Source organism: Gastrolobium bilobum, unplaced genomic scaffold, assembly GCF_033153095.1.
Source record: "Gastrolobium bilobum isolate Gb01-03AN ecotype WA unplaced genomic scaffold, APGP_CSIRO_Gbil_v1 utg23138, whole genome shotgun sequence".
In the NCBI taxonomy this organism is placed as follows: Eukaryota; Viridiplantae; Streptophyta; class Magnoliopsida; order Fabales; family Fabaceae; genus Gastrolobium; species Gastrolobium bilobum.
The window spans coordinates 115,732-132,019 of NW_026897057.1; the positions used below are offsets into that span (position 1 = coordinate 115,732).

Sequence of the window (16,288 nt, forward strand, 5' to 3'; positions counted from 1 at the left end):
GAAAAGCTAGGCTAGGCCGAGCTTAATGTAGGCCGGGTTGGGCTGGCCTGACCCATTTACACCCCTAACTGCAGATAAGTTATCTGCAGTAACTGCAGAAAAAATGAACTCTTTATTTTATTAAGTATTAGTTTCTTATTTGTATATATAAATTGACTTTGGTATAACCAAACATTTCTTAATCACTGTTTTTCTAACATGTTACCAAATTCCAAAATATAACCGAAGTACATAATACGCTGATATGTTTATTCGTGTACAATAACTTCCATTCAATATTACATATTCATCAGAAATTTCACGCACAAATACAAGGTTTATTACCATTTATTTAGAATTTTACGTACCTAAAACAACCCTCCCCCTGCCATTTACTACCATTTATTTTCTCACCCACTTTAATTTTTAATAGCATTTTTGGTGGGAAATGGATCCTCTAATATCACATGATTTTATGCGAGACGATCACAGTTACGGCAAATCAATGATTTTAATCATTGATTTGCCTATGACAAATTATTTAAAAATCTTACACGAGGTCATGAGATCATTGTGGTATCTGTCTCCATCCATAGCACTAACTAGCTAATGCGGAATTGCTCAAGGACCTCACCAGCTCTCTTCCCTGTGGTGATTGTCAGCTCCTTAAACTCTCCGTACTTGAATGGGCGATAGAGGCGTGCATGATTAGGACCCACCAGCTCTCTTGGGGCCTCAACATTATATTCATTTAATGGTCTCACTAATGCACCGATTGAATAACGAGGAGTTGTTTCCTTGCATACTACATGATGCTTCACATTACGAAATCTTCCATTACTCCATGCCTATACAAATATATATTTCAACAGCATGAATAAAATTTCCAAAATATTAAAATAAGGTTTAATTGGCCTTTTGACTCTTGTAATGCAAAAAATAAATAAATATATTACTGATTTAATTCTTTTAGAAAATTATATGTCAATCTAATATGAGTAAAATGCACATGGGGAGTATGCATGTTCAAGTGGCGCATCACCCTCATATGCAACTTGAACATATACTCTCGTGATGCGCATCTTGTATTGTGTTAATTTTTGCACAAATCACACATGAAGATAATGTGCAACTTAAACGTGTCACTCTCAATACGTGTTTCAATCACATTAAATGAATAAATAATTTATCAAAAAAAATTAAACCAATGATATATATATATATATATATATATATATAGGCAGTATCCTTTGACACCGGTGTCAAATTTAAAGTTTGACACCTCATCTGAGAGACGTTAGATTAAAAAAGATCAACGACTCTGATTTGTAAGCATATGACACCATCGATCTTTTTTTATCTAACGACTCTCAGATGAGGTGTCAAACTTTAAATTTGACACCGATGTCAAAGGATACTGCCTCATATATATATATATATATATATATATATATATATATATATATGGAAAAATAGTTTGTAAAGGACTGCACCTAAAGATTGGTGTGGTTCACTAAGTATTCCCGAAAGTACACCAGAGTAAACAATACGTGTTTCAATCACATTAAATGAATAAATAATTTATCAAAAAAAATTAAACTGGTGATATATATACATACATATATATATATATATATATACATATATATATATATATATATACATATATATATATATATATATGGGGGTGTAAATGAGTTAGGCTAGGCTAGACTTTGACTTAAATAGGCCAGACCTGTGTAAAAAATATTGGGTATGGCCTGGCCTGTTAGCCTGTATAGGTCCCAAATTACAAGTCTGGCCTTATCTATATTTAAAAAATAAAAGCATTGGCCTAGGCCTGTTAGCCTGTTTAAACCTATTAAATATTCAACAATTAAAAGAATAATTAAAATATTATTTTATTGTTCAAAATTATTAAAATAATAATTTTATTTATTATATTTTAAATAAATAATATGATTTAGGCCGGCCTGTAGCTTATAGATCAGACATGTACAAAAATATCTATGGCCTATTTTCTAAATAGGTATTTTTAAAAGTCTAGGCATGTTTTATTTTACTATTTATAATAGGTCAATTCTGACCTAATATAAGCTAGGTCGTAGGCCTCTATAGGCCGGCCTAGCTCATTTACACACCTATATATATAAAAAAAATGGTTTGTAAATTGACTGCACCTAAAGATTGATACGGTTCACTAAGTATTTCCGAAAGTACACCATTTTTCTCTAATGTACTTATAGAGTACAAAGTTGACCGCACCAATCATTATATCCGCTAAACCATATATATATTGCATTGTTTCAATGAAAAGGCCGATTTAATTCGATCCAAACAAATTTAAGCCCATATGAAACTATTTGCTATGCTTACTCATCCAACATCTCCAATTAAGCAAAGGAAAGACCCTGATTTGGGAGGGATAGCCACAAAAGTGCCATAGTCGTCAATAATCTCAAGACCACCGACATTTTCATCGTCTTGAAGTAGAGTTATGAATCCTGTGTCTGAGTGTTGTTGTACACCTAAAGTGCCTACAGCTTCAGGGCTGAAGTTATATTTGATAATCTTAAAATTGAATGGCCAATCCTCACAATCAGCACCCATTACGCCCACAGACTCGATCATTTTTTGCGATAAAATTGATGCCAAGTCACGAATTGCTTGGCCATATGCCTCTATTATGTGTCTGCGAAGCAAATAAACCCAACCTAATAAACCATTAAATTTGATAAAACCATGTAGAAGGATTAAGGGACTTTACTTTTGAATATTTCAGTAACACCTTTTAAGTTTTGGTCTATTTAATTTTCACGGCACATTTTGAATGTGTATGACAATCATTTTATTAGTGAACACAAAATAAATAAATAAATAATTGTTTCTTATTTATGTTATTTTGTATTCTTAAAATACTGATTTATTGTGTCTAAATTAAAAATAAATCAATTTTATCAAACATTACTTTTAATTATTTTTCTTCTCCAAGTTAAAATAACATTTTTGGAAAGCTCTGACCCACACCCTTAAAGAATATTATGTAAAACTACAAATTTTACCCAAAAGCTTATAAATCATTAAGTGACAATCCTTCAATGATTTTATATTATATCTCTTTAACATATCCCTTCACGTAAAACCATTTCAGCTTAAGCATGCATATTGCACACACCCATTCTTTTATTCTACTTTGTGCTTACTTAATTCCACTAGAAAACGAGAAGCAACTTGTGACCCCTTGGTCATGGAGACATGATATCTTGTAAAGCAATAATTCGACTCAATAGATTAAATTTGTAAGTGATGGTACTTTAATAATTTTATATTATATCTCTCTAACAAACTTCTTAACAAAATTAAAACATCGAATGAAACAATTCTAAAAAAAAAAAGAGGATAGTAAGAGAGTAAAGAAACCTGTGGTGGGTTGAGACATTCAACTGAGAGCAGAAATCCTGAACTGCATGGGGTGATGAACACATATCATATATTCCTAAGCTCTCATATAGAGGACTGGTTTTAATCGATCCCACGTAGCCAGTTTCAGAGACTACGGATTTGTTGCGTTTTTTTATCTCTATAGGAAGGTCATGTAGAAATTTAGCCACGGACTTCATATCCGCCATGAGTGTTATGGGAATAGAATGGTTGACGATTCTGAAACACCCCCATTTTTCACATGCATCTCTTAGTTTGTTGCACTCCTCTTCCTCACAAAGTTGCTGGAAATCCACTATTGGGATTGTCTCCTCCACCATTTGTATTTAAAAAAAAAATGTTTTCTTTTTTTTTTGTTTCTATGGACTTGGGTGAGGGAGAAGGGAAGTAAAAAAGATACTCTTTATATAGAAGCAGTAATGCCTAAACATCTTAAGTAATTGAGTTCACATGCATAATATATTGAGCTCAATATTTAAGTGATATATAGGAGGTGACGCACATGTACGTTTCATCTATTCTATAATAGTATACGAAGTGATATCTTAGGTGATGCACATGTGATGCAGATGCGAATGCCTATTTGTATTTAATAATGACAATTATACGAAGGAAAAAAATATTTATACAGCCACTTTAAATAAAATTATTTACGATTACTCTGTATAATTATATATTACCAGTAATACATAGTTCTCTCCACGTCAGCAGACTATAGGTTCTGAAAAGTGACCGAGAATAGAGAGAAAAAAGTAATTTTTATAAAGGGTAGTACATAATTATAAAAGATAACTATAGATAATCTTATCTAAAGTGGTTGTAAAAATATTTACCCCTTATAAAAATAATATAACATGAACTTAATAGGATGGTTCCTCCATTAATGATAGCATGCACAATATTTATTGTGCAAGGCTCAATGTCTGCCAACCACATCAACCACCATAATGATTGAAGAAGACTCTCGAAGAAGGTGGAGGGATCCCCTCACCTTATAAATACACACGAAGACCTTTTGTAATATGTTAGACATTTTGAAGCTTAGAGCTTAGAATGTGTAAGTATCTCTAGAAAGAAGTTTGAGTGTGACCTCTTTAGAGAAGTTTGAGAATACCACAATTGTTGGTGATGTTTGATTGTACCTCTAATACAACTAGGAAAGCTTGAATCTTTGTAATCTTTCATTTTCATAGTGGAAGATTTTATGGACTAATGTTATGTAGTTTTTACTCCTCTCTCTTGGAGGAGGTTTTTTATATTAAAAGATTGTTGTGTTTCTCTCTATCTCTCTTAGTTCTGCAATCTTTTCTTATTTCTACTACGTGTTGGTCGACCTGATAACTTCAAACCGACCTCTAAATGCAGAGCTTCGAACTCGACATGCTGACTTGCGAATTTCACATCCGCATTGATTTGAGGGACCGCAACACAACTTGCGGAGATAATGACACTGAAAATTACATCTCTATTGTTATATATATCCATTTTTTATTTACAACATCCAAAGTCTCCATAATAGGTGGTGATGTCGAAATATACAGCAAATTAACTAAATAGAATTTTGAAATTAAGAGACGAACGATAATCAATTATTTCAGAATTCAACCATCAATAATTCGAGTCTCAAATGATCCTGCAAAGCAATTAAAATAAAAAAAATTACAAAAATATCATTATAAATAAAAATAACCCTAAAACCCAATGAAACATTTCTGAAATGCGAATTATATCTTATTTAACCTATTCTAAAATATTTTGAATATTCCTATGATACTGGAGACTCGATACTTATTTATCAAAATTAGAAAGAAAAAAAAAACTAACGGGTCTAAAGACATTTATTTCACTCTTAAAAACACTCACCTGATCAGTCCCACTTTTCTTTATTATAAGTAAAAGAACACATATTGCAAAGAGTAATCTATGCTCACTTTTGCTCAGCGCTCTATTTCCATGGCCTAATTTTAGGTGTAATAATTTGGATTGAGATAACATGATATGAATTTGACACAAATATAATACATTCAACATGAACACAAATACATAATACAAATTGGAAAATAGGTCAAAATTTTCAACAAAAACACGACCCATTTATTTTGCGAATTGACATGACACAGATTACCCTTCAACCTCAATTATGTCACTTATTTTGCGGATTGACACGACACAACACTAATAATCTGTTAACTTCAAAGTGTATTACTTATTATACGAGTTGAAATAACACTAGAAGAATTTTTTCACGTCAATTTTTAACAATCTAAATACGACATGAATTTAATCCAAATACAAATTTATCGTGTTGTATTAACGGTCGTACTGAAAATTGTTGCCCTGGAATCAATTACAGACCGTCATGCCTCAATGACCTTCATGCTTATTTTGTTTGATTCTTTTAACTTTGCTAGCTAGATGCTCTTTTGTTCTTTCTGTATTCTTGCAGCTTTACCAACAACCAAACCCAAAATAAGATAATGATTTTATATAAAGGGAAAATATACTCTTATGTTGTAGGAGAGTGTTTTTCTCTCCTACACATACATCGATTTTCGTGTTACTTTTTTTTTCTTTTTTTCTTTTTCTATAAGTAGGTGGGTCCTTCACATATTTGTCTCTATAACATGAGAGTGTTGCTTTGTTGCATGAGATTAATAAAGTCCTTATATAAAATGATAATGTATATATACTAAATATATGCAAGATTTTATTATGGAAAAAATGTTTGTCCTTTTAAATGACACAACTTATATTATTTTACTCTCACAAAGAGATGGGACCCATATTTTTTGTGTGTGTCCACTCTCTCTCCTCCTTTATCTATCTCTTTCTCTCACTTAAAATGACATAACTTTGCATTCTTTAAAATGACACACACTTTTCTCTTTTATTATTAATTAGAAATCTCGAAATAGTTAAGAAAATGAGGGTGGTAATGTTAGCAGTTTGCTCGCTGTCCTATTCGAACTATTCGAAATTCTTTATCCAATGATTTGTTCTATTTCTGACTCATGCCGCCAAACCCACACAAAAAATTAGCTATATAATTAGGATTTGATTAAACGTTCGATTTCATCCTATAAATTCGCAACACTTCACAGGTAAACACATTGCTACCCTTTTATTATGTTTCTTCTATCTTACAACAACTTGAGCAATTTGCTTAATACCCATTCCTTGTTTTCAAACTTTAGTTTCTGTATTCTTTCATGATATCCATGACTATTTGCTCAATCACATCAAACAAGTACATCTCAATGAGGACAACATGCATTCACATGGATACACGTCAAGTAGCTGCACATTTGCAAAAATAAGTATAATTTCCACATACATGTTCATAGAACTCTGTTCTTGGAACTAAACAGCCCTTTGGACATATCATATAATTTTTCTTTAAGCATAATAGATGACAGTGTTATTCATTTAGTACCATCAATGAAGCAATTATGCACATGAGACAGAAACTTTGTCAGGCGGGTCCACGGAAAGCCTGTGGCGGGGAACACCACCAGTGGGCTAAGCTACAACAACCGTAGCAAGTGAATCCGAACCACGTCTCAACCCACAACCTTAAGGCATTGGGTTCATGGGTTCTTCCACTTATATACTCTTTACTTAGCCTATTATCAACCAATGTGGGACTCGTTGCACTTGAATATCTCAACAATATCCCCCTCAAGTGTGAAACCCAACATTGATATGCTCTTCCTCAACCGAGTACCCCAGGGCCCAAGTACTCAAACCGCTTCCTAGGCAATCACCAGGCTAGCACGAGCCCAACCTGGCTCTGATATCACTGTCAGGCGGGTCCAGGGAAAGTCCCTGGCGGGGGACCACCACCAATGAGCTAAGTGGATCAAATACACTAAGTGAATCCGACATCACATCTCAACCCAAAACCTTAAGGCATTGGGTTCATGGGTCCTTCCACTTATATACTCTTCACTTAGCCATTACCAACCAATGTGGAACTCATCACAGTGTAGCTTAGCCCATTGGTGGTGTCCCCCGCCACGGGCTTCCCCCTGGACCTGCCAGATAATGGTATTAGAACCTGGTTGGGCTCGTGCTAGCCTGGTGATTGGCTAGGAGGCGGTTTGAGTACCTGGGCCCTGGGGTACTCGGTTGAGGGGGAGCATATCAATGTTGGATTTTACACTTGATGTAACGCTTGGCCGCTTCAAGAATCAATGACTATCCCCACATACTAACACGAGACTTTTCAGTGTGCTTTTTCCTCACTCGCACACTTCTCGGAAAACTTCCCAAGAGGTCACCCATCCCAGAATTGCTCCAAGTCAAGCACGCTTAACTATGGGGTTCTTCTGTTCCGGGATACCGAAAAGTAGATGCATCTTATTAGTATAGGTAGTACCAATTAATTCTTATAAGCTATCCCAAACTATGCAGCTCATACATGCACAGTCTTTGGAATCTCTCTCTTTCGGGTGTCGATTCGATTCATTCATGCATGTAACCCCCCGCTGAAAGCTTGTCAGGAGCCGCTCATTGTTCGTGCCTCTTTGCACCGACGATCACTCCCCGCCCTCGTCAGCGCTCGGGATGTTACATGCCCACCAGCTTTCGCCTGGTTCGTCCTCGAACCGCACCGTACTGGAAGAGAGGCCCTGCTCTGATACCACTTGTAACGCTTGGCCGCTTCAAGAATCAATGACTATCCCCACATACTAACACGAAACTTTTTAGTGTGCTTTTTCATCACTCGCACACTTCCCGAAAAACTTCCTCGGAGGTCACCCATCCCAGAATTGCTCCAAGTCAAGCACGCTTAACTATGGACTTCTTCCGTTCCGGGCTACCGAAAAGTAGATGCATCTTATTAGTATAGGTAGTACCAATTAATTCTTATAAGCTATCTCAAACTGTCAGGAGCCGCTCATTGTCCGTGCCTCTTTGCACCAGCAATCACTCTCCGCTCTCGTTAGCGCTCAGGATGTTACACTTGAGGGGGAGATTGTTGAGATATTCAAGTGTAATGAGTCTCACATTGGTTGATAACGGGCTAAGGGAGGTGTATATAAATGGATGGAACTATGAACCCAATGCCTTAAGATTTTGGATTGAGATGTGGTGTCGGACTCACTTGGTCTTTTTGGAGTAGCTTAGCCCATTGGTGGTGGTCCCCCAACAACGGTCTTCCTCTGGACCCTCCTGACAATGGTATCAGAGTCAGGTTGTGCTCGAGCTAGCATAGTGATTGGCTAGGAGACAAGTTAAGTACTTGGGCCCTGGAATACTCGGTTAAGGGAAAACATATCAATGTTGGGTTTCACACTTGAGAAGGAGATTGTTGAGATATTCAAGTGAGATGATTCTCACATTGGTTGGTAATTGGCTAAGTGAAGAGTATATAAGTGGAAGGACCCATGAATCAATTGCCTTAAAGTTTTGAGTTAAGACGTGGTGTCGGATTCACTTGCAACGGTTGATGTAACGTAGCCTATTGATAGTGCCCTCGTCACTCACAAACTTCCATGCAGTGGATTAAGTTTAAAATCAGTTGGCTACCAATGTTGCTAATGTCAAAGAAGATACCTTGGGTCCAAAAGAAACTCCGATGCCAACTCGTAGGTCAGTAGCAGCTCCAAGATCAATGATTTTGAATGTACGAGACCCTGATCCAACGGTTTAAAAGAAGTCAGAGCTTAACATGGATTAAGGATCTTTTTTCTTTGGACAAAGAAAATTGACAGATTCTCTTTCTCTAGACTGAAGAAAACTTAAATAATGCACTAGATGGGGGAATTCCTCTGTGAGATTATCTTATTTCAAGGGGTTTAACAAACTTTTAAGTCTTTAAGTCATTAATCATCTGAATTTGATACCAAAGGACAAGGTAGAAAAATCCACAATCAAAGGGATTTTCAGAAGTGATTAACGTATCCTTACTTCAGACCACTAGGCAGTGTTGTGTAATCACTTTCAGGAATTTGATACTCCTTTTAGCTTTAAAAAAAAAAAACAGTGTACAATTAGCACTCAGATTTCAGAATTATTAATTTTGTTTCAAATAACAGTACACAATAAAAGAGATTAATGTGGAATCAATATAGCTCTTCTACTTTAGCTAACAGCTTCAGCCACATCCAATGCATAGACTCTTTTAAGCATTTAAGCAAGTCGCAAGAATGGGACATATAAAGAGAATCTTGTAAGTCACAAGGAATGAACTTCATGAGACTTCTCTCTCTTTTTGGAATTTTATTTTTGTTTGCTAAGCAAGGGAGGGCTATCAAGTAGGAGCTCTACTAGGTGGAGGGTTGACTTGTGCTGATAAAGAGAACCAAAAAGGTAAACCTTAGATTTTTGGATGCATGTCCCTGTTAAAGATTCAGCCATGGCTGTTCAACCATGGTATATATGGTTGTTGTTGTTGTTGTATTATATATAGAATGAGGAATTAGAATATGGGTGTATCATATGTAATTGGATTTATGCCTTTGTGGTTCGGCCATGGATATAAAGCCATGGGAAAAATTGGCAAATTCAATGGGTGTCCACAGGTACCATTTTTTGTTCCCTCTTTCTATACGGTCACCGAGAGGATTTTCATGATATCAAGGATCAGATTAACATAAACAAGCAAATGTTATTAAGCATAGATTACCTTTAATTCAGCATCACCCCCCCCCCCCCCCCCCTCCGGCACCCCAATACCTCTTTTATTATCTTTCAACTCAAACAAGCTAACATGGCACTGGCAGTCCAAAATATCACGTCTTTACCATGTAAACATTTGCACAAACAGAATGACAGCAGTAGTAACTAACAAACGCCCCAAGCCCAAAATGAAAAGCAATTTGAGAACAGTAGTATAAAAGAGACAGTATTACCATAATGAAACACATGATGGATCAATATAAACAATCCACTGACAACAAAACCACTAAAAGGAAGAATTGTTACACCCTCCAACTTCAAGTTGAAATCAAAATTTCACTCAAACACAATCGCAACAAAACAAAAGTTTGGCCAAAGCTCATACTTGCTATAAAGCCAGAAAATCAACAAGAGATAAGAGATGGCCGCTGAAAAACACAGTAATATATAGAGAAACAAGCAATGACACAAGGAGGAAAATGAAAGATCTTTACTTGTTGGAAATCGACAATCACACAGAATTGAGAAAACAGAAAAAGAGATAAGAGTAGAGAGATTAGACACTGGTTCACCCAATATAGGCTACGTCCAGCTTGTCTGTACTATATTCACCTCACCGCCACTCGTTACAAGTCTCTCGGTTTACAAGATAAATATAAATAGGATTACAAACCCTAACAGCAGCTATTCATGGGCCCAAGCCCAGACGGCTAAGAAAATTACAATAAAACAGAGGCCCACAACAGTACCTAGCCTCTACGGGCCTAGGGGCGCTGCCCCCCGGACTCCCGCCCGCTCACTTGGGAGCGGAACCCCAGTTTCCTTTCTGCTGACCCCGATAATTATGGCCCTCATCAACATGCGAAGTATGAGCCATACCCAACATTCTCCCACTTGGTGAATGCTCCGCATGTTTCTTCAATCCCAATGCAGCTTTACACCATTCAAACTTCTCTGAAGTCACTGCCTTGGTCAGAAAATCAGCATTGTTGACCTTTTTGTCAACCTTCTCCAGCAATACAACCTTCTCTTCAATCTTCTCTCTGATGAAGTGGTACTGTATGCCGATATGCTTGGTCCTCGCATGGAAACCTGGGTTCTCAGCCAAGAAAATGGCGCTCTGACTGTCACACCCAACGATCATATCTCCTTGTGCAAAGCCAAGCTCTTTGCACAACCTCTGTAACCAAATAGCCTCCTTAACAGCATGTGTCAAGGCCATGTACTCAGCCTCTGTAGAAGATAAAGTGCTCTGCCTCTTACTCATCCAACTGATAGCTCCGCCAAATGAAGAAACAACATATCCACTTGTAGACCTTCTACTATCAATGTCACCTCCCCAATCAGCATCCACAAAGCATCTCAGCTCTAATAATGCATGTCCCCTTGAGCCCTTCACGCCTTCATAGCATAACCCAAGGTCAGACGTATCACGAAGATAACGGAACAAACGCTTCACAGTCGTCCAATGCTCATTTCCTGGCTTGGACATATACCTGCTCAATACTCCCACTGCTTGAGCAATATCAGGTCGAGTACAAATCATGGCATACATCAGACTCCCAACTGCACTAGCATAAAGAACTGACGCCATCTCTTCTTTTTCTTCTTCAGTCTTGGGACACTGGTCAGCCGATAACTTAGAACCAGTAGACATGGGAGTCAACACAGGCTTGCAGTCAGTCATCTTGAATTTCTTCAGAACATCTTCTATGTACTTCTGCTGACTTATCCATAATCTTCCTTTGTCACGCTCCCTCTTAATCTGCATACCCAAGATCACATTTGCAGTGCCTAGATCTTTCATTTCAAACTGCTTTGCTAGCAGTCCTTTAACAGTGTTGATCATCTTCAAACTGTTTCCAACGAGTAACATGTCGTCAACATACAAAGTTAGAATAACAAAGTCACCTTCTAACCTTTTCACATAAACACAGTGATCAACATCACAACGGTCAAAGCCAAGCTTCAGCACATAAGTATCGAACTTCATGTACCACATCCTCGGGGAATGCTTCAGGCCATATAGAGATTTATTCAGCTTGCAGACTAGCTCCTCTTTGCCTCTTGCAATGAACCCCTCTGGTTGCTTCATGAAAATAACCTCCTCCAAATCACCATGAAGGAAAGTCGTCTTCACATCCAGCTGCTCCACCTCTAGGTCATATGCAGCTGCTACAGACAAAACCAGACTTATGGAATTTAACTTTGCAACAGGTGAAAATACCTCACCATAATCAACCCCTTATGTCTGTGAATATCCCTTTGCAACCAATCGAGCCTTGTAGCGTTCAATCTCCCCATTGGCACCAACCTTCTTCTTGAACACCCACTTGCAACCAATTGTTTTTCGATCTGCAGGTAGATTCACCAAACTCCAAGTTTGATTTTTCATCAGAGATTTCATCTCTTCTTTCATAGCTTCCTCCCACTGTTTGGCATCCTCCGAGCTCCTCGCATGTTTTACAGTGCTCGGATCATCACCTGTAATACTAAATGCACAAACATCATCACTAGCACACAAGATATAATTTTCAGGTGTATACCTCTCAGATGGTCTTCTTTCCCTCGTGGATCTCCTCAGCACTGGTGCTTCAACCTCAGCCTCGATTTCAGGAAATTCATCCTCTAACTCGTTATATTCAGCAGCTTCAGAATTCAAATTTCCCAATTCAACTTGTGAGTTTATCGTATCCTCTTTCAAACCCACATCCAACTCCACCGTCTGTGACTTTTCAGGAGCTTCAGGAAAAATTTGATTCAACTTAGATTCTCTGAATACAACGTCTCTGCTGTAAGTTACACTTCTAGTATCCGGATTCCACAACTTATAACCTTTGATGCCATTCTTGTACCCAATAAAGATACACTTTTCAGATTTACTATCAAGCTCGCTTCTTTTCTCCTTGGGTACGTGCATATATGCTTCACAGCCAAACACTCTGACATGAGATACGTCTGGCCTTTTTCCAAACAATGTTTCATACGGAGTCTTCTCCTTCAAGGCCGATGTAGGAGATCTGTTCTTCAGATAACAAGCAGTAGCCACTGCCTCCGCCCAAAACTCAGCTGCCAAGCCTGTACCGCTCAGCATACTCTGTGCTTTCTCCATGAGAGATCGATTCAACCTCTCTGCCACCCCATTATGTTGAGGTGAGTAGGGCGTAGTCTTCTGTCTTACAATCCCATTGCTCGCACAAAACTGGTCAAATTTTGTTGAGCAGAATTCCCCTCCATTGTCAGTTCTCAGCACCTTGATTTTTTGATCAAACTGATTTTCCACCAAAGCCTTGAACTCGCAGAATTTATCGAACACTTCATCCTTACTGCGTAGAAAATATAACCACACATGTCTTGAAAAATCATCAGTAAAAGAAACATAATACCTTGATTTTCCATGTGATGCTACAGGTGTGAGGCCAACACGTCGCTGTGTATCAGGTCCAGAATCCCCTCAGCTCTTCCTCCTATGGAATCAAAAGATACCCGATTTTGCTTCCCTTGCAGGCAATGCTCGCAAAATCCAAACCCCATAGAGCAGCTCGGAATTCCATCCACTAACTTCTTTGATGTTAGAGTCTCCAGACCTTTTCCTTCAATATGCCCCAGCCTCCTATGCCATAACATAGCAGTGTCCTCCTCCGCCTGTTCTGAAACATAGCTTTCACCACTGAATACTGTGCTACCCAGCAGTTTCCACAATTTATCATGACGCTCTCCTCTTGCAATAACCAAAGCTCCTCGAGTCAGCTTGCAAGAATACTTGTCACTGCTAAAATTAATACCAGCATCTGCCAAACTACCAACGGAGATCAGATTTCTGGTAAGCCCCGGAATATGCATCACACTCGGCAGATTCTTGACTGTCCCGTCACTCATCTTCAGCTTTACCTTCCCACGCCCCACTATTGCATGAGTCGTGTCATCTCCCATTCTAACTGTACCGCCAGAATATGATTCATAGGTGCAGAACCATTCCCTATGAGGTGTCATATGAAACGATGCTCCAGTGTCAATAATCCAGCCATTACAGTCACTATGACTGTCAAACGCCATGTACAAGTCCCTTGTACTATCATCATCATCCTTCTTTGTACCCGAAGCGGAAGGTTGTGAATCATCCCGCTTCTCAGGACTTGCGCTTTTACTTCTGCAATTCCTTCTCAGATGTCCAACCTGTTTGCACCTCCAGCACCTCATTTCAAATTTATCACGGGACTTTGACCGTCCCCTCGATCTTTCTCTGTGACCAGACTTTGATCTGTCACCACTCCTCCCTTTAGCAACCAGAGCCTCATTGCTGGTACCTTCAGAACCTACCTTTCTCATCTCCTCAGACAATAGGCAGCAACAACTATCTCAAACGACAGTTTATTAACACCAGTACCAATTGACACAATGATGTGCTCCTAAGAGTTGGGCTGTGAACACAACAAGGTGCAAGCTTTGTCTTCCTCATCCAGGTTAATGTCTATAGACGAAAGTTGTGCACAAACAGTATTAAATTCATTTAAATGAGCAGAGAAAGAATCACCTTCGCTCATCCGCAGATTGTACAGCCTCCTTCGCAGGAACAGCTTGTTCACGAGTGACTTGCTCTGATAGAGACCTCCTAGCTTCGTCCAGAGATCCTTCGCGGTCTTCTCAGAAGTTACATTCACCAGAACGTTATCTGCCAGGCATAACCAGATCAGGCTTCGCGCCTTTCGATCGTCTCTGGTCCACGCCTTCAACACCTTCGACTCAACTTCACCTGACGTTTCATCACTGACAGGTTTCGTTGGTACCGATGGCTTATCATCTTCGATCACGTGCCACACGTCCCTGTCAACGAGCAGAGCCTCCATCTTCAGCTTCCATAACTCGAACCCTTTTCCTCCGAACTTTTCAACCTCGACCCGTGATTGGCCAGTCGACATCCTCTCCAGATCAATTTCGCAGTTTTCTCTATGCACAGCAAAAACCCAAATTGTGAAACCCCAATCTGTCACAGGAACCCTAGTCGCAGAACCAAAGCTCTGATACCAAATGTTAGAAATCGACAATCACACAGAATCGAGAAAACAGAAAAAGAGATAAGAGAAGAGAGATTAGACACAGCGATTTACCCTGGTTCACCCAATATAGGCTACGTCCAGCTTGTCTGTACTATATCCACCTCACCGCCACTCGTTACAAGTCTCTCGGTTTACAAGGAAAATATAAATAGGATTACAAAACCCTAACAACAGTTATTCATGGGCCCAAGCCCAAACTGCTAAGAAAATTACAATAAAACAGAGGCCCACAACAGTACCTACCCTCTACGGGCCTGGGGGCGCTTCCCCCCGGACTTCCGCCCGCTCACCTGGGAGCGGAACCCCAGTTGCCTTTCTGCTGACCCCGATAATTAGGGCTCTCATCAGCATGCGAAGTATGAGCCATACCCAACATTACTGTTGTGCCTCTGAAAGTTGTGCTTTGGCTCAAACCACAATGGTCGCGACGGTGTATTGTGTTAAGTGAGAGCTAGAGAGATTCCGATGTTAAGTGAAACCTGAAAAATATCCAAATGATAAGAAAGGGAGAACAAGAAAGAGAGAATGAGAGGGATTTATCTCCACACAAAAAAAAAAAAGAATGAGAGGGATTATGTGAGAAATTCACCGAGAATGATTGTAGTGTGACAATAAAGTAGAATGCTAGAAAAGAACTACATTATAGAGTAAAGATTTATGTTAAGCTTGGTGCACGTTGTATGCACACTTCAAAAATAAATAAATTGAAGTGCGGTGTTGACACTGTGAATGAGAAGAGATTTATAATATTTGAAATTTTATTATATATTATGAAAAAATTAATTGATATTTTATTAAAATAATATAATAAAAATTAAAAATAGATACCAAATAAATCTCATTGGAATATATAAGAGATTTTTAATTTAAAAATATAATAGTAAATATTTATATCTTACGTTTCTTTGCCAAATTAATAGGTATTATAATTTTTGTTTTTCATTGAATATTGAATGTTAAATATAATATATACTATATAAATTAAAAATATTATTTAATATCAAAACGTATGCTAACATGTCGAAATTTAACATTTTTTAAAATTAACATGTCTGTGTGTCATGTTGTGTTGTGTCCTGAGTCGGTGTCGGTGCAACGTAGATTTGAGTACCTAAACGAGGAACAAAACTTTAGTGTACTTGGGTACTTGCTTTTTCCAAACGTGTAAGAAAAAAATTTCACTCTTA

The 16,288-nt window shown here is 38.1% G+C and overlaps 1 pseudogene; it reads right to left on the reverse strand.

Moving 5' to 3' along the window:
• Positions 1-581: 581 nt before the first annotated feature.
• On the reverse strand, positions 582-3,740 carry LOC133303788 (2-oxoglutarate-dependent dioxygenase DAO-like; annotated as a pseudogene).
• Positions 3,741-16,288: the final 12,548 nt, after the last annotated feature.